General features: G+C 37.7%; 1 protein-coding gene and 1 non-coding gene across 5 annotated transcripts in view; both read left to right on the forward strand.

Moving 5' to 3' along the window:
- The window catches only part of DIAPH2 (diaphanous related formin 2), a 974,644-nt gene that overhangs the window by 893,283 nt on the left and 54,019 nt on the right, over positions 1-27,342 (forward strand). The gene's annotated exons all lie outside the window — the stretch shown is intronic.
- On the forward strand, positions 25,063-25,206 carry LOC125932459 (small nucleolar RNA SNORA62/SNORA6 family). The gene has a single exon (XR_007460621.1). It is a non-coding gene; the product is annotated as a small nucleolar RNA SNORA62/SNORA6 family (small nucleolar RNA).

The following is a 27,342-nucleotide window of genomic DNA, read 5'->3' on the forward strand; positions in this document are numbered from 1 at the left end:
AAAAGTGCAAGTGGGTTCCTGTTTCTCCACATCCTCTCCAGCATCTATAGTCTCCTGATTTGTTCATTTTGGCCACTCTGACTGGCGTGAGGTGATATCTGAGTGTGGTTTTGATTTGTATGTCCCTGATGAGGAGCGACGTTGAGCATCTTTTCATGTGCCTGTTGGCCATCTGCATGACTTCTTTAGAGAAGTGTCTATTCATGTTTTCTGGCCATTTCTTCACTGGATTTTTTGTATTTCGGGTGTGGAGTTTGGTGAGCTCTTTATAGATTTTGGATACTAGCCCTTTGTCCGATATGTCACTTCCAAATATTTTTTCCCATTCCGTTGGTTGCCTTTTAGTTTTGTTGGTTGTTTCCTTTGTTGTGCAGAAGCTTTTTATCTTCATAAGGTCCCAGTAGTTCATTTTTGCTTTTAATTCCCTTGCCTTTGGGGATGTGTCGAGTAAGAGATTGCTACGGCTGAGGTCAGAGAGGTCTTTTCCTGCTTTCTTCTCTAGGGTTTTGATGGTTTCCTGTCTCACATTCAGGTCCTTTATCCATTTTGAGTTTATTTTTGTGAATGGTGTGAGAAAGTGGTCTAGTTTCAACCTTCTGCATGTTGCTGTCCAGTTCTCCAAGCACCATTTGTTAAAGAGACTGTCTTTTTTCCATTGGATATTCTTTCCTGCTTTGTCAAAGATTAGTTGGCCATACTTTTGTGGGTCAAGTTCTGGGGTTTCTATTCTATTCCATTGGTCTATGTGTCTGTTTTTGTGCCAATACCATGCTGTCTTGATGATTATAGCTTTGGAGTAGAGGCTAAAGTCTGGGATTGTGATGCCTCCTGCTTTGGTCTTCTTCTTCAAAATTACTTTGGCTATTTGGGGCCTTTTGTGGTTCCATACAAATTTTAGGATTACTTGTTCTAGTTTCGAGAAGAATGCTGGTGGAATTTTGATTGGGATTGCATTGAATGTGTAGATAGCTTTGGGTAGTATTGACATTTTGACAATATTTATTCTTCCAATCCATGAGCATGGAATGTCTTTCCATTTCGTTATATCTTCTTCAATTTCCTTCATAAGCTTTCTATAGTTTTCAGCATACAGATCTTTTACATCTTTGGTTAGATTTATTCCTCGGTATTTTATGCTTCTTGGTGCAATTGTGAATGGGATCAGTTTCTTTATTTGTCTTTCTGTTGCTTCATTGTTAGTGTATAAGAATGCAACTGATTTCCCTACATTGATTTTGTATCCTGCAACTTTGCTGAATTCATGTATCAGTTCTAGCAGACTTTTGGTGCAGTCTATCGTATTTTCCATGTATAATATCATGTCATCTGCAAAAAGCGAAAGCTTGACTTCATCTTTGCCAGTTTTGATGCCTTTGATTTCCTTTTCTTGTCTGATTCCTGATGCTATAACTTCCAACATTATGTTAAACAACAGCAGTGAGAGTGGGCATCCCTGTCGTGTTCCTGATCTCAGGGAAAAAGCTCTCAGTTTTTCCCCATTGAGGATCATGTTAGCTGTGGGCTTTTCATAAATGGCCTTTATGATCTTTAAGTATGTTCCTTCTATCCCGACTTTCTGGAGGGTTTTTATTAAGAAAGGATGCTGGAATTTGTCAAATGTCTTTTCTGCATCGACTGACAGGATCATATGGTTCTTCTCTTTTCTTTTATTAATGTGATGTATCACGTTGATTGATTTGTGAATGTTGAACCAGCCCTGCATCCCAGGAATGAATCCCACTTGATCATGGTGAATAATTCTTTTTATATGCTGTTGAATTCGATTTGCTAGTACCTTATTGAGAATTTTTGCATCCATATTCATCAGGGATATTGGCCTGTAGTTCTCTTTTTTTACTGGGTCTCTGTCCGGTTTAGTAATAAAAGGAATACTGGCTTCCTAGAATGAGTCTGGAAGTTTTCCTTCCCTTTCTATTTCTTGGAATAGCTTGAGAAGGATAGGTATTATCTTTGCTTTAAACGTCTGGTGGAACTCCCCTGGGAAGCCACCTGATCCTGGACTCTTATTTGTTGGGAGATTTTTGATGACTGATTCCATTTCTTCGTTGGTTATGGGTCTGTTCCAGCTTTCTATTTCCTCCTGATTGACTTTTGGAAGCGTGTGGGTGTTTAGGAATTTATCCATTTCTTCCAGGTTGTCCAGTTTGTTGGCATATAATTTTTCATAGTATTCCCTGATAATTGCTTGTATCTCTGAGGGATTGGATGGAATAATTACATTTTCATTCATGATTTTATCTATTTGGGTCCCCTCCCTTTTCTTTTTGAGAAGCCTAGCTAGAGGTTTATCAATTTTGTTTATTTTTTCAAAAAACCAACTCTTGGTTTCGTTGATCTGCTCTACAGTTTTTTTAGATTCTCTATTGTTTATTTCTGCTCTGATCTTTATTATTTCTCTTCTTTTGCTGGGTTTAGGCTGTCTTTGCTGTTCTGCTTCTATTTCCTTTAGGTGTGCTGTTAGATTTTGTATTTGGGATTTTTCTTGTTTCTTGAGATAGGCCTAGATTGCAATGTATTTTCTTCTCAGGACTACCTTTGCTGCATCCCAAAGCATTTGGATTGTATTTTCATTTTCGTTTGTTTCCATATATTTTTAAATTTCTTCTCTAATTGCCTGGTTGACCCATTCATTCTTTAGTAGGGTGTTCTTTAACCTCCATGCTTTTGGAGGTTTTCCAGACTTTTTCCTGTGGTTGACTTCAAGCTTCATAGCATTGTGGTCTGAAAGTATGCATGGTATGATTTCAATTCTTGTGTACTTATGAAGGGCTGTTTTGTACTTATGAAGGGCTGTTTTGTGACCCAGTATGTGATCTATCTTGGAGAATGTTCCATGTGCATTCGAGAAAAAAGTATATTCTGTTGCTTTCGGATGCAGAGTTCTAAATATATCTGTCAAGTCCATCTGATCCAATGTATCATTCAGGGCCCTTGTTTCTTTATTGACCATGTGTCTAGATGATCTTTCCAGTTCTGTAAGTGGAGTGTTAAAGTCCCCTGCAATTACCACATTCTTAATAATAAGGTTGCTTATGTTTGTGAGTAATTTTTTTATATATTTGGGGGCTCCCATATTCGGCGCATAGACATTTATAATTGTTACCTCTTCCTGATGGATAGACCCTGTGATTATTATATAATGCCCTTCTTCATGTCTTGATACAGCCTGTAATTTAAAGTCTAGTTTGTCTGATAGAAGTATGGCTACTCCAGCTTTCTTTTGGCTTCCAGTAGCATGATAAATAGTTCCCCATCCCCTCACTCTCAATCTGAAGGTGTCCTCAGGTCTAAAATGAGTCTTTGTAGACAGCAAATAGATGGGTCTTGTTTTTTTATCCATTCTGATACCCTATGTCTTTTGGTTGGCACATTTAGTCCATTTCCATTCAGTGTTATTATAGAAAGATATGGGTTTAGAGTCATTGTGATGTCCGTAGGTTTCATGCTTGTAGCGATGTCTCTGGTACTTTGTCTCACAGGATTCCCCTTAGGATCTCTTGTAGGGCTGGTTTAGTGGTGACAAATTCCTTCAGTTTTTGTTTGTTTGGGAAGACTTTTCTCTCTCCTTCTATTCTAAATGACAGACTTCCTGGATAAAGGATTCTTGGCTCTACATTTTTGCTGTTCATCACATTGAAGATCTCCTGCCATTCGTTTCTGGCCTGCCAAGTTTCAGTAGAGAGATTGGTCACGAGACTTACAGCTCTCCCTTTATATGTTAGAGCACGTTTATCTCTAGATGCTTTCAGAGTTTTCTCTTTATCCCTGTATTTTGCCAGTTTCACTATGCTCTGTCATGCAGAAGATCAATTCAAGTTACGTCTGAAGGGAGTTCTCTGTGCCTCTTGGATTTCAATGCCTTTTTCCTTCCCCAGTTCAGGGAAGTTCTCAGCTATCATTTCTTCAAGTACCCCTTCAGCACCTTTCCCTCTCTCTTCCTCCTCTGGGATACCAATTATGCATAAATTATTTCTCTTTAGTGCCTCACTTAGTTCTCTAACTTTCCCCTCATACTCCTGGATTTTTTTATCTCTCTTTTTCTCAGCTTCTTCTTTTTCCATAATTTTATCTACTAGTTCACCTATTCTCTCCTCTGCCTCTTCAATCCGAGCTGTGGTTGTCTCCATTTAATTTGCAGCTCATTGATAGCATTTTAAGCTCCTCCTGGCTGTTCCTTTTTCCCTGTAGCAAGAGATTCTCTGCTGTCCTTTATACTGTTTTCAAGCCCAGAGATTAATTTTATGACTATTATTCTAAATTCACTTTCTGTTATATTGTTTAAATCCTTTTTGATCAGTTCATTAGCTGTTGTTATTTCCTGGACGTTTTTTTGAGGGGAATTCTTCCGTTTTGTCATTTTGGAAAGTCCCTGGAGTGGTGGGGATCTGTGGGGCACTTCCCCTGTGCTGTCTTGAATAACTTGCATTGGTCGGCGGGGCCACTGTCAGACCTGATGTCTGCCCCCAGCCCACCGCTGGGGCCGCAGTCAGACTGGTGTGTGCCTTCTCTTCCCCTCTCCTAGGGGCAGGATTCACTGTGCGGTGGGGTGGCCCTTCTGGGCTACTTGCACACTGCCAGACTTGTGGTACTGGGGATCTGGCGTATTAGCTGGCGTGGATCGGCAAGTTGCACAGGGCGGGAGGGGCAGGCTCAGCTCCCTTTTCCTTCAGAGATCTGCTTCAGGAGGGGCCCTGCAGCACCGGGAGGGAGCCAGACCCGCCAGAGGGATGGAACCGCAGAAGCACAGCGTTGGGTGTTTGTGTGGTGCAAGCAAGTTCCCTGGCAGGAGCTGGTTCCCTTTGGGATTTTGGCTGTGGGATGGGCGAGGGAGATGGCGTTGGTGAGCGCCTTTCTTCCCTGCCAAGCTGAGCTCTTTCCTCCGGGGCTCAACAACTCTCCCTCCTGTTGTCCTCCAGCCCTCCTGTTCTCCGAGCAGAGCTGTTAGCTTATAACCTTCCAGATGTCAAGTCCCGCTTGCTGTCAGAACACACTCCATCTGGCCCCTCCACTTTTGCAAGCCAGACTCGGGGTCTCTGCTTGGCCGGGGGGCCGCCCCTCCGCCCCAGCTCCCTCCCGCCAGTCCGTGTAGCGCGCACCACCTCGCCGCCCTTCCTACCCTCTTCCGTAGGCCTCTCGTCTGCGCTTGGCTCTGGAGACTCCATTCTGCTAGTCTTCTGGCGGTTTTCTGGGTTATTTAGGCAGGTGTGGGTGGAATCTAAGTGATCAGCAGGATGTGCGGTGAGCCCAGCGTCCTCCTATGCTGCCATCTTCCCAGGATCCCACAGTCAATGTTTTAAAACGTAGTTTGTCTGATATAAGTATAGCTACTCTGCCTTTCTTTTGATGTCCTGTAGCATGATAGATGGCTTTCCATCCCTCACATTCAGTATGCAAGTGTCTTTTGGTCTAAAAGAGTCTTTTAGCCAGCATGGAGATGGATTGTTTTAGTCCATTATGATACCCTATGTCTTTTTTTTTTTTTTTTTTTTTTTTTTTTTTTTTTTACGGGTAGTGCTTATAGTTTATTCGAACCAGGGGTATTACATAGATTTTTACGTAAGTTAGGAAAAGAGGAACAAGCTTCGATGACTGAAAAGTTGAAGGAGTGCAAATAAGGGTGAAGGTGGACTGTACATTCAGTTTTTTTTTTTATTTTTTTATTTTTTTTATTTTTTAATATATGAAATTTACTGTCAAATTGGTTTCCCTACAACACCCAGTACTCATCCCAAAAGGTGCCTTCCTCAATACCCATCACCCACCCTGCCCTCCCTCCCACCCCCCATCAACCCTCATTTTGTTCTCAGTTTTTAACAGTCTCTTATGCTTTGGCTCTCTCCCACTCTAACCTCTTTTTTTTTTTTTTTCCTTCTCCTCCCCCATGGGTTTCTGTTATGTTTCTCAGGATCCACATACGAGTGAAACCATATGGTATCTGTCTTTCTCTGTATGGCTTATTTCACTTAGCATCACACTCTCCAGTTCCATCCATGTTGCTACAAAGGCCATATTTCATTTTTTCTCATTGCCACGTAGTATTCCATTGTGTATATAAACCACAATTTCTTTATCCATTCATCAGTTGATGGACATTTAGGCTCTTTCCATAATTTGGCTATTGTTGAGAGTGCTGCTATAAACATTGGGGTACAAGTGCCCCTATGCATCAGTACTCCTGTATCCCTTGGGTAAATTCCTAGCAGTGCTATTGCTGGGTCATAGGGTAGGTCTATTTTTAATTTTCTGAGGAACCTCCACACTGCTTTCCAGAGCGGCTGCACCAATTTGCATTCCCACCAACAGTGCAAGAGGGTTCCCATTTCTCCACATCCTCTCCAGCATCTATAGTCTCCTGATTTCTTCATTTTGGCCGCTCTGACTGGCGTGAGGTGGTATCTGAGTGTTGTTTTGATTTGTATTTCCCTGATAAAGAGCGACGTAGAACATCCTTTCATGTGCTTATTGGCCATCTGGATGTCTTCTTTAGAGAAGTGTCTATTCATGTTTTCTGCCCATTTCTTCACTGGGTTATTTGTTTTTTGGGTGTGGAGTTTGATGAGCTCTTTATAGATTTTGGATACTAGCCCTTTGTCCGATGTGTCATTTGCAAATATCTTTTCCCATTCCGTTGGTTGCCTTTTAGTTTTGTTGGTTGTTTCCTTTGCTGTGCAGAAGCTTTTTATCTTCATGAGGTCCCAGCAATTCACTTTTGCCTTTAATTCCCTTGCCTTTGGGGATGTGTCGAGTAAGAGATTGCTACGGCTGAGGTCAGAGAGGTCTTTTCCTGCTTTCTCCTCTAAGGTTTTGATGGTTTCCTGTCTCACATTCAGGTCCTTTATCCATTTTGAGTTTCTTTTTCTGAATGGTGTGAGAAAGTGGTCTAGTTTCAACCTTCTGCATGTTGCTGTCCAGTTCTCCCAGCACCATTTGTTAAAGAGACTGTCTTTTTTCCATTGGATGTTCTTTCCTGCTTTGTCAAAGATTAGTTGGCCATACGTTTGTGGGTCTATTTCTGGGGTTTCTATTCTATTCCATTGGTCTATGTGTCTGTTTTTATGCCAATACCATGCTGTCTTGATGATGACAGCTTTGTAGTAGAGGCTAAAGTCTGGGATTGTGATGCCTCCTGCTTTGGTCTTCTTCTTCAAAATTACTTTGGCTATTCGGGGCCTTTTGTGGTTCCACATGAATTTTAGGATTGCTTGTTCTAGTTTTGAGAAGAATGCTGGTGCAATTTTGATTGGGATTGCATTGAATGTGTAGATAGCTTTGGGTAGTATTGACATTTTGACAATATTTATTCTTCCAATCCATGAGCAGGGAATGTCTTTCCATTTCTTTATATCTTCTTCAATTACCTGCATAAGCTTTCTATAGTTTTCAGCATACAGATCTTTTACATCTTTGGTTAGATTTATTCCTAGGTATTTTATGCTTCTTGGTGCAATTGTGAATGGGATCAGTTTCTTCATTTGTCTTTCTGTTGCTTCATTGTTAGCGTATAAGAATGCAACTGATTTCTGTACATTGATTTTGTATCCTGCAACTTTGCTGAATTCATGTATCAGTTCTAGCAGACTTTTGGTGGAGTCTATCGGATTTTCCATGTATAATATCATGTCATCTGCAAAAAGCGAAAGCTTGACTTCGTCTTTGCCAATTTTGATGCCTTTGATTTCCTTTTGTTGTCTGATTGCTGATGCTAGAACTTCCAGCACTATATTAAACAACAGCGGTGACAGTGGGCATCCCTGTCGTGTTCCTGATCTCAGGGAAAAAGCTCTCAGTTTTTCCCCGTTGAGGATGTTAGCTGTGGGCTTTTCATAAATGGCTTTTATCATCTTTAAGTATGTTCCTTCTATCCCGACTTTCTCAAGGGTTTTTATTAAGAAAGGGTGCTGGATTTTGTCAAAGGCCTTTTCTGCATCGATTGACAGGATCATATGGTTCTTCTCTTTTTTTTTGTTAATGTGATGTATCACGTTGATCGATTTGCGAATGTTGAACCAGCCCTGCATCCCAGGAATGAATCCCACTTGATCATGGTGAATAATTCTTTTTATATGCTGTTGAATTCGATTTGCTAGTATCTTTTGAGAATTTTTGCATCCATATTCATCAGAGATATTGGCCTGTAGTTCTCTTTTTTTACTGGGTCTCTGTCTGGTTTAGGAATCAAAGTCATACTAGCTTCCTAGAATGAGTCTGGAAGTTTTCCTTCCCTTTCTATTTCTTGGAATAGCTTGAGAAGAATAGGTATTATCTCTGCTTTAAACGTCTGGTAGAACTCCCCTGGGAAGCCATCTGGTCCTGGACTCTTATTTGTTGGGAGATTTTTGATAACCGATTCAATTTCTTCGCTGGTTATGGGTCTGTTCAAGCTTTCTATTTCCTCCTGATTGAGTTTTGGAAGAGTGTGGGTGTTTAGGAATTTGTCCATTTCTTCCAGGTTGTCCAATTTGTTGGCATATAATTTTTCATAGTATTCCCTGATAATTGTTTGTATCTCTGAGGGATTGGTTGTAATCATTCCATTTTCATTCATGATTTTATCTATTTGGGTCATCTCCCTTTTCTTTTTGAGAAACCTGGCTAGAGGTTTGTCAATTTTGTTTATTTTTTCAAAAAACCAACTCTTGGTTTCGTTGATCTGCTCTACAGTTTTTTTAGATTCTATATTGTTTATTTCTGCTCTGATCTTTATTATTTCTCTTCTTCCGCTGGGTTTAGGCTGCCTTTGCTGTTCTGCTTCTATTTCCTTTAGGTGTGCTGTTAGATTTTGTATTTGGGATTTTTCTTGTTTCTTGAGATAGGTCTGGATTGCAATGTATTTTCCTCTTAGGACTGCCTTCGCTGCGTCCCAAAGCGTTTGGATTGTTGTATTTTCATTTTCATTTGTTTCCATATATTTTTTAGTTTCTTCTCTAATTGCCTGGTTGACCCACTCATTCTTTAGTAGGGTGTGCTTTAACCTCCATGCTTTTGGAGGTTTTCCAGACTTTTTCCTGTGGTTGATTTCAAGCTTCATAGCATTGTGGTCTGAAAGTATGCATGGTATAATTTCAATTCTTGTGAACTTATGAAGGGCTGTTTTGTGACCCAGTATATGATCTATCTTGGAGAATGTTCCATGTGCACTCGAGAAGAAAGTATATTCTGTTGCTTTGGGATGCAGAGTTCTAAATATATCTGTCAAGTCCATCTGATCCAATGTATCATTCAGGGCCCTTGTTTCTTTATTGACTGTGTGTCTAGATGATCTATCCATTTCTGTAAGTGGGGTGTTAAAGTCCCCTGCAACGACCACATTCTTATCAATAAGGTTGCTTATGTTTATGAGTACTTGTTTTATATATCTGGGGGCTCCGGTATTTGGCGCATAGACATTTATAATTGTTAGCTCTTCCTGATGGATAGACCCTGTAATTATTATATAATGCCCTTCTTCATCTCTTGTTACAGCCTTTAATTTAAAGTCTAGTTTGTCTGATATAAGTATGGCTACTCCAGCTTTCTTTTGGTTTCCAGTAGCATGATAAATAGTTCTCCATCCCCTCACTCTCAATCTAAAGGTGTCCTCAGGTCTAAAATGAGTCTCTTGTAGACAGCAAATAGATGGGTCTTGTTTTTTTTATCCATTCTGATACCCTATGTCTTTTGGTTGGCGCATTTAATCCATTTACATTCAGTGTTATTATAGAAAGATACGGGTTTATAGTCATTGTGATGTCTGTATGTTTTATTCTTGTAGTGATGTCTCTGGTACTTTGTCTCACAGGATCCCCCTTAGGATCTCTTGTAGGGCTAGTTTTGTGGTGACAAATTCCTTCAGTTTTTGTTTGTTTGAGAAGACCTTTATCTCTCCTTCTATTCTCAATGACAGACTTGCTGGATAAAGGATTCTCGGCTGCATATTTTTTCTGTTTAGCACACTGAAGATATCGTGCCAAGCCTTTCTGGCCTGCCAAGTTTCAAAGGAGAGATCAGTCACGAGTCTTATAGGTCTCCCTTTATATGTGAGGGCACGTTTATCCCTTGCTGCTTTCAGAATTTTCTCTTTATCCTTGTATTTTGCCAGTTTCACTATGATATGTCGTGCAGAAGATCGATTCAAGTTACGTCTGAAGGGAGTTCTCTGTGCCTCTTGGATTTCAATGCCTTTTTCCTTCCCCAGTTCAGGGAAGTTCTCAGCTATCATTTATTCAAGTACCCCTTTAGCACCTTTCCCTCTCTCTTCCTCCTCTGGGATAACAATTATGCGTATATTATTTCTTTTTAGTTTATCACTTAGTTCTCTAATTTTCCCCTCATACTCCTGGATTTTTTTATCTCTCTTTCTTTCAGCTTCCTCTTTCTCCATAACTTTATCTTCTAGTTCACCTATTCTCTCCTCTGCCTCTTCAAGCCGAGCCGTCGTGGTTTCCATTTTGTTTTGCATGTCGTTTAAAGCGTTTTTCAGCTCCTCGTGACTGTTCCTTAGTCCCTTGATCTCTGTGGCAAGAGATTCTCTGCTGTCCTGTATACTGTTTTCAAGCCCAGCGATTAATTTTATGACTATTATTCTAAAATCACTTTCTGTTATATTATTTAAATCCTTTTTGATCAGTTCATTAGCTGTTGTTATTTCCTGGAGATTCTTCTGAGGGGAATTCTTCCATTTGGTAATTTTGGATAGTCCCTGGAGTGGTGAGGACCCGCAGGGCACTTCCCCTGTGCTGTGGTGTATAACTGGAGTTGGTGGACGGGGCCGCAGTCCGACCTGATGGCTGCCCCCAGCCCACAGCTGGGGCCACAGTCAGACTGGTGTGTGCCTTCTCTTCCCCTCTCCTAAGGGCGGGATTCACTGTGGGGTGGCGTGGCCCGTCTGGGCTACTTGCACACTGCCAGGCTTGTGTTGCTGGGGATCTGGCGTATTAGCTGGGGTGGGTAGGCCAGGTGCACGGGGGCAAGACGGGCAGGCTTAGCTCACTTCTCCTTAGGTGATCCACTTCAGGAGGGGCCCTGTGGCAGCGGGAGGGAGTCAGATCCGCTGCCGCTGCCGGAGGTTTGGCTCCGCAGAAGCACAGAGTTGGGTGTTTGCGCTGCGCGAGCAAGTTCCCTGGCAGGAACTGGTTCCCTTTGGGATTTTGGCCGGGGGATGGGCGGGGGAGATGGCGCTGGCGAGCGCCTTTGTTCCCCGCCAAGCTGAGCTCTGCCGTCCGGGGGCTCAGCAGCTCTCCCTCCCTTTGTCCTCCAGCCTTCCCGCTTTCCGAGCAGAGCTGTTAACTTATGACCTCCCAGACGCTAAGTCGCGCTTGCTGTTGGAACACAGTCCGTCCGGCCCCTCCGCTTTTGCCAGCCAGACTCGGGGGCTCTGCTTGGCCGGCGAGCCGCCCCTCCGCCCCGGCTCCCTCCCGCCAGTCCGTGGAGCGCGCACCGCCTCGCCGCCCTTCCTACCCTCTTCCGTCGGCCTCTTGTCTGCGCTTGGCTCCGGAGACTCAGTTCTGCTAATCCTCTGGCGGTTTTCTGGGTTCTTTAGGCAGGTGTAGGTGGAATCTAAGTGATCAGCAGGACGTGCGGTGAGCCTAGCGTCCTCCTATGCCGCCATCTTCTGGAACTCCGATACCCTATGTCTTTTGATTGGAGCTTTAGACCATTTGCATTCAGAGTGATTTTTGAAAGATATGAATTTACTGCCATTTTGTTACCTGTAGAGATAGTGTTTCTACTGATGTTTTCTGGCCCTTCCCATTCTTTGTTGCTCTTGGTCTTTTGTTGATTTGTTTTTTCTCCACTCAAAGAGTATTCCTTAAAACTTCTTGCAGGGGTGATTAAGTGGTCACACAGTACTTTTTGATTAAGTGGTCACACACTAGTTTTGTTTGGGTTACTCTTTATCTCTCCTATTCTGAATGACTGACTCACTGGATAAAAAATTCTTGACTGTTTCTATTTCCCATTCAACATGTTGAAAATATCCTACCACTCCATTCTGACCTGCCAAGTTTCTGTGGACTGATCTACTCCAAATGTGATCTGTCTTCCTTTGTAGGTTAAGGATTTTTTTTTTCCCTTGCTCCTGTCATGATTCTTTCCTTGTCTGTGTATTTTTTGAATTTGACTGTTATAGGTGTTTGTGAAAGTTGGCTTTTGTTGCATTTAAATGAGAGTTCTCTGTGCTTCTTGGATTTTGAAGTCTGTATCCTTCCTTAGATTATGGAAGTTTTCAGCTACAATTTGCTCACATAAAACTTCTGCCTTTTTTTTCCCCTTTGCTTCATCTTCTTGGACATCTATGATGGAAATGTTTTTCCTCTTTGATTAGTCACTGAGTTCTCTAAGTCTTGTATCGTGATCTTTTGCCTTTGTTTCCCTTTTCTTTTTGTGTCATTATTTCCATAATTTTATTTTCTAGATCACTGAGTTGCTGCCATGCTTCATCCATCCTCACTGTCATGGCATCAATTTAAGATTTCATCTCAGTTATAGCATTTTTAAATTTCAGCCTGACTAGATTTTAGTTTCTTTTATCTCTATAGATAGAGATTCTCTCATGCCTTGTATGCTTTTTTCAACCCCAGCTAGTATTTTTATAATCATGGTTTTTAAATTCTAGTTCAGACATCTTACCTGTTTCTGTGTTGATTAAATCCTTGGCAATCATCTTTTCCTGTTTTTTCTTTTGGGGTGAATTCCTCTGTCTGCCACAATCTCCCACTGAAATTATGCACATTTTTGCATTGATCCTCCAATCAATTTCCTAGATGTTCAAAATGGTTTGATGTTGATCTAGCTGTAGTTCGATGAGGGGACCAGTTCAGGGTCCCCTCACTACTCCACCATCTTAATTCCTCCCCCTCCATACTGTTCTGATTACTACAGTTTTGTAGTATACTGTTAAATCTGGCATTATGATACCTACAGCTTTGTTTTTCCTTTCCAAAATTGCATCCACTATTTGGGTCTTTTGTGGCTCCATACAAATTTTAAGATTATTTGTTCTAGCTCTGTGAAAAATGTTGATATTTTGATGGAGATTGCATTGAATCTGTAGATTGCTTTCGGTAGTATGGACATGTTAACAATATTTGTTTCTCCAATTCATGAGCATGAAATTTCTTCCATTTCTTTGTGTCTTCTTCAGTTTCTTTCATCAATGATTTATGGTCTTCATAGTATAGGTTTTTCATGTACTTGATAACGTTTGTACCTAGGTTCTTCATTCCTTTGGGGGTAGTTGTCAAATTGTTATCTTAATTTCTCTTTCTAGTACTTCATGGTTAGTATATAAAAATCCAACAAATTTCTATATATTAATTTTGTATCCTGCATCTTTACTGAATTCATTCATTAGTTTTAGTAGTTTTTTTGGTGGAATATTTAGGTTTTTAAAGTATTTAATATTATGTCATCTATAAATAGTGAAAGTTTTACTTCTTCCTCACCAATGGAAAGAACAAAAATACACGGAGGCTAAATAACATGCTAGTAACAATGAATAGTTAACCAAGGAATCAAAGAGGAAGTCAAAAAATACATGGAAACAAATGAAAATGAAAACACAATGGTCCAGTATCTTTGGATGCAGCATAAGCTGTTCTAAGAGAGAAGATTATAGCAATATATGCCTACATCAAGAAACAAGAAAAAAAATCAAATAATTAACCTTATACTTAAAAGATCATGAGAAAGAAGAAAAACCAATGCCCAAAGCTAGTAGAAGAAAGGAAATTATGAAGGTTAGAGCAGAAGTAAATGAAATAGAGACAAACAAAAGAAAACAAAACAATAAAACAGATAAATAAATCCAAGAGCTTGTTCATTGAAAAGATAACAAGATTGATAAACTTTTAGCCTGACTCATCAAAAAAAAAAAGAGGACTCAAATAATAAAATGAGAAATGAAGCAGATGTAACAGCTGATACCACAGAAATGCAAAAGATTATAAGAGAATATTATGAAAAATTATATGCTAACAAATTAGACAACCTAGATAATGGAAGAATTCCTAGAAATATATAGTCTTCTAAAACTGAATCAGAAAGAAATAGAAAATTTGAACAGATGAATTTCTAGTGTTGAAATTGAATCAGTAATCAAAAAACTCCCCCTTAAAAAAGTTCAAGACCAGATAGCTTCACAGATGAATTCTACCAAACATTTAAGAGGAGTTAATACCTATTCTTCTCAAGCTATTCCAAAAAATAGAAGAGGAAGGAAAGCTTCCAAATTTATTCTATGAAGCCAGCGTTACCCTGATACTAAAACCAGATAAAGACACCACAACAAAAGAGGCATATATCTTTGATGAATGTAGATGCAGAAATCCTCAACAAAATATTAGCAAACCAAATCCAACAATGTGTTCAAAAATCATTCACCACAATTAATTGAGATTTATTCCAGGGATGTGAAGGTGGTTCAATATGTGCAAATCAATTTATGTGACACGTCACATTAACAAGAGAAAGGATAAAAACCATACAATCACCTCAATAGGTATAGAAAAGGCATTGGCCAAGTGCAAAGTCTATTCATGATAAAAACTCTCAATAAAGTGGGTTTAGAGGCAATATACCTCCAAATAATAAATACCATATGTGAAAAATCTTCAACTTAACATCATACTCAATGGTAAAAAGAGAGCTTTCCCTCTAAAGTCAGGAACAAGACAGGGATGTCCACTCTCACTACTTTTATACAACATATTAATGGAAGTCCTAGCCACATCAATCAGATAAGTAAATGAAATAAAAATCATCCAAATTGGTAAGGAAGGATTACTTTTGTTTCTTTCTTTCTGCCTTGCAACCATCTCCTACTGCCATGCATATGACAACAACACTTAACTCTGAGCCCCAAAATCTAGAAGACAGATCTAAATAGCATGAGAAATTTTTAGGATCTTTCTTCTGAAGATGGATAAATAAGCAGAATAAAGAGGGATAAATAAGCAGAATTACGAAGCTTCATCTGCCTAAAAAGATCTTCCACAAATCATCTACCAATTCTGGCCACATTGCATTAAATAATATTTCCCTGTAAACTTCAAATGAGAGTGTCTAATGCTGTCAATATTTTACACCTTCATATTAATTACTCCACTCTGGCTTCTTTATGGATTTTGAATAAATGAAATATTTCACTGAGGAACAGGGATAATAGAAGAAGTACTGTAGAAAAAGAAGTATTTGATGAGAGGAACCCTTTGTGCACTTATACTATAGAATTATGAGTAGCAGGAGTGCCCCCATGCATCCACTAAGAGGCAGTGAAAGAGTGCTATAAAATAAGTGGAAAGCCACCTATTTTGTAATTTTGCCTGATAACACCAGCCTACATAGTCCAAGCCTGGTTTTGAGTTTGTCAAAGCTTCAGGTGATAATGAATGATATCAGTAACACTTCCTGGTTATTGCCTGGTTCTGTGAATTTTGAAATTAATATTTTTTGTTGTTATGATTCAGTAAAACAGTCATGTCATAGTTGTTTATTTTCTTTAATTTTTTTCTTCATAATGTGCTTAAGCCAATGGATATTTCTAAAAGGCCCTAGGTGGATTTCTCACTCTGGTGAGAAATTTCCAAAGAAAGTTTCCCATACTGGCAATTCTTCATAAAGCTTTCTTCCTAAGATGTTCTTTTTAAATATCCTCTTTTCCTTCTCCCCATTCTACAGAAATGGGAATGTGAAGGTAAAAGCCAACAAATTGTAGCATGAAGTCTAGAAAAATGAGTTACATGTTCCATAGTTGTGTATGAAACATTTCTGACAGTGATTTGTAAAGTAGCATTGACTCGGCCCAGTGATCATGGTGAGAGTATAGACTTTAAGTCAAAATATTAATTTTTAGTCTACAACTGTGTAATCTTGATCTGATAACTAAGGTTCTCTAGGCCTCAGCAATTTCCCCTTGTGTAAAATGTGGTTGTATGATTAGATGATGTTTGATATTTTCTTCCAAGCTATAAATTCAGTGATTTTGAGTATAGAAATCTACAAAGCCACTTAAGGGAAAAAAATTCCATTCATTTATGAAATATTTTTTGAGCTACTATATACCATATTTCTTAGAAATGAAAAAGCTAAATATCTTAATCCATGTGAGTTATTTTGTTTGTACATATTTAGAGAGAAGAATGTGAAAAATTTACATGAAAAATCAGGAAGTCAGTTTTGGAAATAGATACTTAATACATTGAATCAGCGATTAATGCAACCTCGATTAAATAATGGACTTCCAAATGGAAGGAATTATAACTTTCAGGGCTAAATTATATTTGAGAATACCTACTTTGAGGAGCAAGTTTTTATGCTCTGGAACCATCACTTCAAAATACAGCATCTATTCCATTTCATTCTTCACTTAATAGATTTTCTTTTTGAAAATACGTATTTCTTTCCTATAAAATAAAAAGAAAATTTAAAGATGGCTAGAGGTTTTTTTAGTGATAATACAATTCTGAATGGAAAAATAATATATATGCTTCTATCTGAACAGCCTGAAAGAAAAAGAACTTTTAAATCAAAGAAACTTGCAGGGCTGGGAGTGGTTGTTGATTTATTATTACTATGTGTATCAGTTTTCTAGGGTTACTTGACAAATATTGCAGACTGGGTGGCTTAAATAACAGAAATTTTCTCCGTGGAGGCTAAAAGTCCAAGATCAAGGTATTGGCAGGTTCAGTTTCTTCTGTGGCGTTTTTCCTTGGCTTGTAGATGGCTGCCATCTGACTGTGTTTTCACATAGTCATTCCTTTCTCTGTGTTGTCTGTGCCCTAAATTTCTCTTCTTATTAGGGTGCTAGTCAAATTGGACTAAGGCCTCCTTAACAACCCCACTTTAAATTATTTGCCTCTTTTAGGCCCCATCTCCACATACAATCATATTCTAGGGTACTAGGGGTTAGGATTTCAATATAGGAATTTGGAGGGACACAATTTAGCTCATAACACTATGTTTATTTCCATAATATTAAACATAATTTTTGTTATTCTTACTACTGTTTTGTGCACTAACTATATTTTTATTTTAGTTATATAATTGCTTTGTACATGTGTCAGCTTATCACATTGTGCCAAAGATATAAAATTAATTGCTTCAAAATGAATCTTAATTATGATAATTAAATATTTGCAACACTTTATAGTATTTTATTTTTTTCTTAAACATAACAGATAATTGGATGCTGTTCACATATCATACATCAGCCAGTAAGCCAGATGTTTTATCATTCTCTATATTAAGGATTTTGTCCTGTTTTGTTTTGGTTTTTGGATAGACTTTTGGATAGACTTTATTGCCTTTAACTTCTGAGACTCCCTTAATTAAAAATTCAATGGACTTTTTACTAGGAATATTATGTATGTATCAGTTGTTTAAACCTGAAATAGAAATCCTAAGAGGGAAAATATTCAAGTCCAGCATGGCCCAGTGCTGAAACACAAAATTGCAACTACTAGAGAATATGTAGTTCAATTAACGGCTGATCTTCCTCTCATGTTGGATCAACTAGCCAAGATATACTCAGCTGGAGAAATCCATCTCAGATGGTTCATCTTTCTTTAAGCAGATGAAGGATCCATAGCAGCATGTCTAGTGATTGCTTCACAGATGCTACTTCTAACCTACAGGGGAATTGTTACACAGAACCCAAAACCCTTCCTTCCACTCCTCTCAGTATCTGAGAAATCTCTTGATACATATAATGTTTTTTAAATGTCCTTAATTTTTCCTTTGATGTACATCAGATTTAGCATCAAAGTTACCTCTGATTATTCGTGTACCATATTGAGACAATTCTGACTCGCAGTAATAAGTTGTAAATAATAAGTTTTAAGACCTCTTGCCATGTCAATGGATTCTTATGTTGAAATGATCTATATTTGAAAAAGGACAGATCCTCAGGGAAAAAAAAAAACCCTTACAAAGACAACAGCTCACATAATCTACCATAAATAGAGGCATTCAAAGCTTTTTTTTAAAATGCTAAAATCATCCACATTATTGTATTACATCTCTATATTATATGCTTACTTTTTTTGTTTCCATGTGTAGGGTAGACATGGCAAATATCTTCTGAATAAAAACAAGAACAAAGTAAAAATTTAAGCAACAAAATACATATTTAAATGCTATGAAAACATGAGGATTTAAAGTCAAAAGTAGCTCTATTCTACATTAAGACAGATATTCACTGACATTTGTCCTCTAGTCAAGTATCCAAATGAGATTTATACAAATCTGACCTACCAGAAAGTTGGAATAGGAAGCACATCATGGTAAAAGAGGTCATACTTTAAGAAAGAAGAGACTCATATAAATCTGTATGGGGTTAGAGGAGAGATGTCCCTCTCTAGTTCCATTAGAAACTGATGCTAAGTATTGGGAAAAAACCTCTTCAAATTCTACCTACCTCTCAGGACCCTGATCTAATTTCACCTTCTCTGTGTGACACACTGATATCTCAACATTTCCTGAGTGTTGCCCACATGCCAGGAAGAGCACTTGATGCAAAGATACAAACATAAAAAAGAGAGTCTCCAATCTAAATTCCTGGCATCTATTTTCACTCACTTGCTATCTAATCATTTTTTCTATCTATATATAACACTCTAAGTTCTATGACAACAAAATTTCTCTAAGTTTAATTCAATATAGTTTTACTGGCCACAAACTTTGTGGCAGGCCTCATGTTAGGTGTTAAAGATAGACAGAGGTTCTCAAGTAGCTTGCAGTCTAACCTATATAAACCCCAGGGGACTACTACAGTATACATGAATAACCAGTTGGCTATGAAAGTAAATCCTTTAATGCTCTGACTAGATAAAAATGAAATTAAAATGTATATTCTCTTTTTCAAATGTGTCATTTTCTATTTCACATTCTTCAGACTTTGATGATACCACATGAAGAACCCTTAGGTCCAATTCCAATTATACTTTAAATGGACTGTTAACACCGACAAGGATTTTATTATGCCAACCATTGCAACAAGGGGAGAAAAACCTTTAATTTTCTTTTTTTTAATTTTTTAAGGTTTATTTATTTTTGAGAGAGAGAGAGAAAGACAGAGCACAAGTCAGAGAGAGGCAGAGAGAGAGAGGGAGACACAGAATCCGATGCAGGCTCCAGGCTCCAAGCTGTCAGCACAGAGCCCAATGCAGGGCTCAAACTCATGGACTGCAAGATCATGATCTGAGCTGCAGTCGGACACTTAACCAACTGAGCCACTCAGGTGCCCCAAACCTTTCATTTTCTATTTGGGGAAATATTTTGATATCGGTGGTGGTGGTATTGGGATAATGCTATTGGGGATTTCTTGCTGCCTTTAGTGCTTACCATTATACTACTGCCATATGTTATTATGTGTATTATTTGATTTAGTGTCACCTACCTGGATCAATTTCTGTTCCAGGTTTCTGTACGTATTTATTCATTTTGCTTTAAAAGAAAAATCAGCAATTGAATTGACAGTGATAGACACATCAGTAGCACCATTCTTAAGAGATATAGAGAAATAATTTCTCTCCCTTAAAGACTGTGACTTATCCTCCACCACAATGCCTTTTAAATGCTATTCAACAACAGCAGACTACTGACCATTGAACAGTTGACTGCTACCTAGGATGTGTTTTCAGTTGTTGGCTTTTCTAAGTAATTACTTGCTAGAAAGGAAGGGGAATGGATGAAAATATCTATTTTGACACCTCTTGAAATGGAAGTATTAGTTGGCTGTATCTGTTACATCACCCTGCACCCATCCAGCATCACTAATCACAATGCTAAGTGACCTTTTACTTTACTCGGCATTAAGCTTGTGTTGCTTGACCTTTGAGCCTCAAGCAGGCCTTTCTCCAGCCCCCTGCTGCATCTTTAGTACTAAACTCCTGAATCATTATCCATCCTGAAGATCTGCCTTGCCTTAGAGGTACTCTGACATTTTCTAAGACTTCCTATTGGACTTTGCAGACATTTCCAGATCATGACAGTGTCATTTGATATCTTGGTTTTAAACATCATCAGAGTGGCTTGTGCTGAAGAACCTGAACTAAAAAGAAAGTGGCAAATAAAAACAACAAGGCTATTTCCTCTGTGTTTATTAAGATAGCACGGAAAAAAATAATTTTTATTAGGAATACAGCCATAAAATCATAATTTTTTTTCAAGTGATCATAGTATGAAATAGAAAGGCAACAGTACAAAAGATACAAAGTGGCTCATTTGAAAGAGGGTTTATCTTTAGATAAGCCTTGCAGTTAATAACACCAATTATAATAAAACTTTATGGTTACCTGATAAGCTATTGTTTATTAACTAATTTTACCATATCTTAATCATCAGAAGAAACCTGTAAACATATAAGATAAAACTACACTCCTCATTTTGCAGGTGAGGAGACTGAGGATTCAAGACGTTAAATGATTCATTTCTATTTCTTGGCTGGCATGATGCTGAGCAAACTTTGAGCCTAGGATCTCCAAATCCAAATTGTATGCTGTTTCCACTATATCATGCTGCATCTACTTATAACATGATATTTGAGTCAGATTATTTAGGAACTTTAATTGGCAAAGCAACCTATATTCAGACTAGAACTTAAAACCAGAGTAGATATTAAGTCAAGTCTATAATTGTTCAATTCATTTTTTGAAGGCTGTAGGCAAGGGAGATACCTAAGTTATAATTACCTACTCCAACATAGCCACTTTGTGAAATGCATTCACACAGACACACCCAAAAGTAAGTATAGTTGGATTGTGCCAATTAATTTTGTATTACTCCAAAAAATACCTCAAACTTCAGAATTCTGTTTCCTTCACACACTAAATTAGCTACAACAGAGTTTCAAAATCATGTCTTCATTATTTTATGTTGAAATGTCTGTGGGAAAATCACCATTCTGCTAATTTATTTTTTCTTAATTCATAATAAGCCCTGATACAATTGAAACATATCTGAAAAGACTGGAAATCTATTTTATTTATCTTAAAATCTGTAAAGGGAGTCTTATAAAAATTAATAAGGCTTCCTTGAGTAGGAAATATAAGTTTTAAAAATGAAGTAATGATAAACATTAAGCTCTTTAAATATGTAAGAGGGATATAGAATTAGAAAGCAACCTGGGGGGGGATCAATTGGAAGGATCGATGACAATGATAGTAAATGTATTTGAGGATATTTGGCAGATTAATCCTTCAGTTTTATGCCTTCAGAGACTGGAGGTCAGTAGAATGTCTAAATATAGGCTTATATTACCATCTACTTTTTATCAACACTGTGAAGGGTGAAATTAAGAAAAAAAAAACTATCACTATATGAAGCACTTGTTTAATTTAAGGATAATTTTACATTTAATATTTCTCCTTCTATTTCAAACATTATTACTTTAATTACTTCGAGGAAGTAGTTTATTCTATCAATAAGTTAAGGAAACCTAAATAGGAGTTTTCAGTTGACACTCAACTGTTCTGAGTTCACCGAAGGTGAAATGTCAATCTGCTAGGGATAAACTGCAGGAAGCTCTCTTGAGGCTTGTGAGTGGGCAGAGAAGTGGCAGATTAGCTTACATGTGGGTAAGGTAATGCAGTTATGGGAAAAAATGAAGGTTAAATAAGCCAGGGTGCATTCATAGGCTGGCAGGCTCCTATTTCTCAGTTCCAATCTTGAAAAGGAATCTTGGAGTAAGTGGTAACTGTTCCCTAAAAAAATTAGTTCAAGAAGTTACTATACCCACAAAGGTCAACATTCTGCTGGTCAGTGTCTGGAAAGAGATTGGTATCCAAACAGAAGACAGGCTACTTCCTTAGTACAACATTAGGGTCCTCCAGACTTAATGAAATATAATTCTGGTTGCTCCTTCTTTTTAAAAAGTTGCTGCTGCTATTTAAGACGAGAAAACATTTGTAATGAACCAGCAAGTAGTGAGGCTACTTGTGAAAGGCTAAAAAATTAGGGCTCTTCTGTTAGGAAGGATAATGGTTGAGTGAGGCTATGCTCAGAATCCATCAAACCATGACATCATAACAGGTTTGGATAGGACATATGCAAACCTGTTTACCAAACCCAAGAGTATCGAAACTGAGTATCCTTGAAACATTACAGAGGTAAACAATGGGGAAAGGGAATTATTATACATGACTTATGGAATAAGTTACCCCAGAAGTTGTAAAGAAATAGCACATTTTAAATAGAAAAGTAATTCAGGTCGGGGCACCTGGGTCACTCAGTCAGTTAAGCCTCCAACTTAGGCTCAGGTCATGATCTCACAGTTTGTGAGTTAGAGCCCTCCGACAGGCTCTGTGCTGACAGCTCAGAGCCTGGAGCCTGTTTCGGAATCTGTGACTCCCTCTCTCTGCCCTCCCCTGCTCATGCTCTGTCTCTGTCTCTCAAAAAATAAATAAATGTTAAAAAATGGTTTAAGTAATTCAGGTCAATTTGTGCACTGTAAACCCATTGTTAACAAGTAGAAGGTTAGAGAAGCCGAGGACACACCACTCCTTTCTACAGAGGTGACTCTCACCAGAAATAGATTTGTGAGGCCAAATAGATTATGAGTATGGTATTCTTTAGGTTTTTAGTTTAAAAATTTATTAAAAATTAAAAATGTATTAAAAGGGTTAGTATTGAAGATGGTAATACATTTATGGATTACAAAGCTCCTTGTTCTTGTTCTACTTTTGACTTCACATTTGTTTATATTAAAACACCATCCTGTCAAATTCACAGACTTAGAAATTCAGGCACAGTGCTTATGGAGGTCATATGGTGTAGTGGTTCAGGTTATAGACTTAGAAACTTCATTGAGGTCTACTGCTTATTAACTGCATGATCTTGAGCAAGCTTTTTTTTTTTAAGTTTATTTATTTACTTTTGAGAGAGAAAGTGCAAGTAGGGGAGGGGCAGAGAAAGAGTGAGAGAGAGAATCACAATCAGGCCCCACACTGTCAGTGCAATCCCAACCTGGGGTTCAAACCCACAAACCATGAGGTCATGACCTGAGCCTGAAGGTTAACCGGTGGAGCGCCCCAGGCACCCTGAGCAAGTTTTTAATTTCTTGGAGCATACTATTCATTTGTAAAATGGCTTCATAATACCTACCCTATAGGATTGTTTGAAGAATCATTGATATGTAAGATATGCAAGTCACTTAACAAAGTGCATGGCACCTAGTAAATACTAAATAAATGGCAGTTCTTAGTATTACTGTGGGCTTTGAAGCTATGTGTATTACCCTGTATTCAAAATCTTGTAACAGATGTGATGGATAAGGTGTGCCTACGTTTTCCTAATATGATTTTTTAAAGTTTTTTGACCATTTTGAATATAAATAGCTTTTTGGAAATGTAAATGACACAGTAAAGCATCTAAGTGTGATAAATTTACTTATATGGATGGATTCAAATTGCATATGGCTTAAAATAATGTCTTCATGAAGAACTACTGCTTTCTTCCCCCACCACCCCATTTTGCAAAAACAGTTTTGTTCAAATTCTCACAAATATCCTTGGCATCATTGTTTCTGTAAGCTTGAGAACCAATTTGGAGTCACCTAACAGTTTTCTGGAACACACTATATTCATGTTCATCTAAATTGTTAGGTAGAAAGCGATACAACACTAATAGGTGCATCACTGTCATCTTGATCTCAAGCCATAAATATCCATTTGCATAGTACTAGGTAAATTGATTATCCAATTCGTTCTAAATGTATTTTTTATCTTCTCTAGGTATGTACTGCATTGCAATTTTAAGTGATCTTTCAAAGTCTTTTTTACAATGATATAATAAGATTAATATTGTGAAGTCACACCCCCTAAATAATCCTTAGGTCTATGTTACATTTCATTGTCTTTAATCCCCCATCCCAATTCTGTAAATGTGCCTCTATAATCACCTAAAACTCATATTTTTAAGTTTATTTTATTTTGAGAGAGAGCATGTGTGCGCACACACACACAAGTGGGGGAGAGGCAGAAAGAGAGGGAAAGAATCCCAAGCAGGCTGCATGCTGTTAGCACACAACCCGACATGGGGCTCAAACCCAAGACCTGTGAGACCATGACCTGAGCCAAAATCAAGAGTCAGACACTTAACCAACTGAACCACCCAGGCACCCCTCACCTAAAACTTATATTAATTGAGGTCCCATACTGAGTTCTTCAAAGAACACTTTAATATTAAAAATAAAATAATTTAGATAAGGTACTTATAATTAAAGAATTTGTAAGGACTTGAATATAAGATAGTTTCCTTTTTCTGAGATATAAGTGGAGTGAGGAGGCATGCCTTATATTTAGGAAGATAGGAATATATATTTTCTTCAGTTACATCCAATCATATAACTTTGAAAGCATTCATATTTCTTATTTTTATTCATTCCCTATATGTGCTAAGTGCTGGGATGATCCAACATATATGGGACAATATTTTTGGTGTTATAAGAATTTTCAGACCTTGGGGAATATTTAATTCAAGAAAAAATATTGAACACCTATTATTTACAAAGCATTTGCAGAAAAATGTGAGTTCCAGCCCCTGTCCTCAATAGCTTACAAGCTATTCAAAAGAGGATAAAACAAATAAGCAATTCTTAACTGAGAAAATAAAGAAACTACAAGCTGCTTCGGGGTTCAAATATTGGAGAAGCCATATTCAGTTGAGAAATATTAGAAAAAAGCTTTAGGAAGTCAGTCATATTTAAGATAAAGTGTATAAGATGTGTAAGATAGGCACTCAGAGTAGAATAGTGAGAAAGGGGACCAGAGCCTAATGAGGATGGTGAAATGACATGAGCAAAAGGCTTGGTAGAAGAAAAGCAAGAAAGGATATTCAAGAACAATGAGCAGTCCATTTAGATGTAATGTAGAATGTATGGAAACAATGACAAAATAAGGCTGGGCTGTGAATCAGATTAAGCCAGATTATAAAAGCTTTGTAGGCTATTCTCAAAAAGTTTATTTTTAGCCTGTAATCAATAAATAGAGATTTACTAACTAATGACTGGATTATACGGTCAGGTGTGTATTTTAGTTATCTTCCTAAATTGATTTTAAAACTGTGACTGCACATAGAGCTTGGAGTTAAGGCCACTGGCTGCCTGAGGAACCCACAAATAGTATACTACATGAGGGGCAAGTCTTTCACTAACACCACAAGTGTCTCTGGCCCAATGAATGGAGTTTGATAGTAATTCTTGCTACATGTAAAATTTACAAAAACAATTTAAAAAGATAAATTAACTGTGAGGAGACCAAAGTCATCTGGGAGAGAAAAGAATAGAATGAGAAAACTTTCAGAGATTTATCAGAGGAATTGAAGACCATTTGGATATTGGGTTTCAAAGCATCAAAGAATTGACACTGATTAGATATATAGCTATACCATTTAGTTATACAGTTTTGGTGCAGTAATCAGCAAATTAGATCATGTTGATATTGAACATAATTTGTGAGGGGCTTACAGACATGGTTCATGAGGCTGTTCACATAAGGAGAAAAAAGAGGTGAAGAGAGGAAGTCTACGTGGATTAAAACATACGCAATAAATCATCACACGGAAAAACACACTTTTCGCCTACAGGTAAAAAATTCAAATTAAAATAACAGTAAGGGGGTGCCTGGGTAGCTCAGTTCATTAAGCGTCTTGGCCCTTGATTTTGGCTCAGCTCATGATCTCACGGTTCATGAGTTCAAGCCCTGCATCAGGCTCTGTGCTGGCAATGTAGAGAGTGCTGTCTCTCTCTCTCTCTCTCTTTAAAATTTGTTTAATGTTTATTTTTGAGAGAGAGACAGAGCATGAGTGGGGGAGGGTCAAAGTCTCTCTTTCAAAGTAAATAAATTTTTAAAAACTTTAAAAATTAATTAACAGTAAGCTAGAAACATATAGCTATTAGAATGTCTAAGCACAAAGTGAGGTGTTGGGATTGCTGTAGATAAACAGGTAACAGTTTGATGGTGGTTCTGTTGCATGACAATTCACAAAACACGAAACAATGTTAAGTGAAAGAATTAGATCACAAGAGAGTATATAAACACTGATTATATATATAATGCATGTATGTTGACACATATTGGAAAAGAATTTGAAGGAATATAAGTAGTTTAATGTTAATTTGCATTTTCTTTCTGGAACAGTTATTTAAGTGCATTGTAATTTGAAAAGAATGAAATGAAAAATGATTCCTCATCATACCCCTAAAACACATACACATATACACATATATGCAAATAGATTGTGGTAAAATATGTTCAGTGTTTGAGATGTTGCAACATTATCTATAAATCAGGGATGTAATTGAAGTTGTAGTTGCTTTCATTATCTTCCATAAGTCTGATGAGGCATTTCTGGATCACCGTTTATTATAGTAATGAGAAATCTTTTCATCATAAATCCTGACAATCTGCATTTTATATCTTTCCTCAGTATAAATTCTTTGCCCCTACTAAATAAATACACAAAGGGTAAAGCTTGCTATTGCTTAGTTTCTCTACCTTCCTCTCAATACTCAGTAGCTCATATCTTAACCTTTACCTGTCAGTTGATAGTTTTTCTCCCCTCCACCAGATTGGCACATACAACTAAGTTTCACTTTTATATGTAGCTAACATGGAATGAATTGAATGCCTATTATATGTCACCCATTGTTCCCTGGTACTCTACAGAGATTTTATCTTATCTTGATAGTAAGCATGTGAGGTCTGAAATATTATACCTATTCTTGCTTGACAGAAACTAGGCATCAGTCCAATAGGCCATTCTCTTCAAGGCCTAGGACATTGCTCTTTCTTTTCTACCATGGTGCTTTCAAGTGTCTAGTTCCCAACAAAAAGAAGGCATGCTGTGTGTTATGGCTCATAATGTAGTTTTTAACATATACAATGCATTTTTAGAGAGAAGCATATTTTTAAAAAATTTTTAATGTTTATTTATTTTGGAGAAAGAGACAGAACATGAACAGGGGAAGGGCAGAGAGAGATGGAGACACAGAATCTGAAGCAGACTCCAGTTCTGAACTGTCAGCACAGAGCCTGACATGGGGCCTGAACTCATGAACCATGAGATCATGACCTGAGCCAAAGTCAGACACTCAACTGACTGAGCCACCCAGACCTCCATAGAAAGCAGCATATTTTTAAGAGAGATCTTTTTTTCAAAAAAAAAAAAAAAAAGGTATGCTGTTTTTCCTCATTTAATGTATACTATTGATATAAAATTATAATGGTATATAGAAGACTTGATACAAAGCAATGCAAAATTATATAAGCAATTTAAATAGAATCCAAACATGAAGCAAAATTATCTACTTTGATGATTTCAATTAAATAAAACTTATGAGCTGAT

The sequence above is a fragment of the Panthera uncia genome, chromosome X (assembly GCF_023721935.1).
Source record: "Panthera uncia isolate 11264 chromosome X, Puncia_PCG_1.0, whole genome shotgun sequence".
Classification (NCBI taxonomy): Eukaryota; Metazoa; Chordata; class Mammalia; order Carnivora; family Felidae; genus Panthera; species Panthera uncia.